Source organism: Echiichthys vipera (assembly GCF_963691815.1).
Source record: "Echiichthys vipera genome assembly, chromosome: 16".
Lineage (NCBI taxonomy): Eukaryota > Metazoa > Chordata > Actinopteri > Perciformes > Trachinidae > Echiichthys > Echiichthys vipera.
In genome coordinates this window covers 24,420,824-24,422,189 of record NC_139841.1, presented here as the reverse complement: position 1 = coordinate 24,422,189, position 1,366 = coordinate 24,420,824, and positions in this window count along the sequence as shown.

The window sequence follows — 1,366 nt, the reverse complement described above, 5'->3', positions numbered from 1 at the left end:
TGTTTGTGTTGTGTGTGTGTGTGTGTGTGTGTTAACGTGCAAGGAACCATGGAGGAGGTAGAAACGGGGATGTTGACACGTGTGCTCAGTCTTCCTGGTGTCATGGCATCTTTTATCAGCTCAGTCCGTGGCTGAGGGTTTATCAGATGTTAGTGCTGTGGGTCTAGTGTTATTATTATTATTCATTCATTCATCTTCAAACGCTTATCCCGGGGTTGGGGTCGCGGGGGGGCTGGAGCCGATCTCAGCTGACATCGGGCGTGAGGCGGGGTCCACCCTGGACAGGACGCCAGTCTATCACAGGGCACATAGAGACGAACAGAGACAGACAACCATTCACACCTAAGGGCAATTCTTAGAGTAATCAATTCACCTATCACGTTATTATTATTATTATTAAATGTTCCATAACAGGGCTTTAAAAGCTTGTATCAAGCTCATCTAAAATAGCCTCAATGCAATTTCAGTCAAAAGCAACTGGACTTGGTTATTTGTCTAGGAAGACGTTTCACCTCTCATCCAAGAGGCTTCATCAGTTCATGTATGCATCTGACCAGGCTGGGACTGGACCAGGACCAGGCTGGGACTGGACCAGGACCAGGCTGGGATTGGTCCAATTAACTGGTGTGAGATCCAGGTATTTAACCTCTCACAAGGCCGATGATGTCAATGGGAACCTATAATACCTGGATGTCCACACCAGTTAGTTGGACCAGTCCCAGCCTGGTCCTGGTCCTGATCCTGGTCCTGGTCCAGTCCCAGCCTGGTCAGATGCGTACATGAACTGATGAAGCCTCTTGGATGAGAGGTGAAACGTCTTCCTACACAAATAACCAAGTCCAGTTGTTTTTGACTGAAATTGCTTTGAGGAGAACGACGACCTGGACGAAAGAGAACATTCACAGGCCTCGTGTAAAATAATTTACCCTCTGGATGTATAAAGTATAATTGATTGATTGATTAACAGTGCATTTATTAAGGAAAAACAGGATAAAGGCAGTTTTATTAATAAAATGTTTTCCCCTTATGTGTCATTAGATAAATGCCACTTATGTATTTACTGTAGATAGGTAGATAGATAACTTTATTTATCCCCGAGTACAGTATCGCAGATTTAAAACACTATATATTACAATATACTATGTGGATTTTAAGGTGCATTTTTAATTACAGAGGTAGATTTCAGGTAGATTCAGGACTTAACTGGCATTAAATAGTCTATCTATAAATTCCAGTGTGAGTGTATTTGACAATACAACATCCCAAATGGCATAAAACACTGAATCTGCTCTAGTTCCTAGTTGTTAGGCGCCGGTGCTGCCTAAAGGGAGACACGGGCCTCACCAGACTAATCACAAATACAACA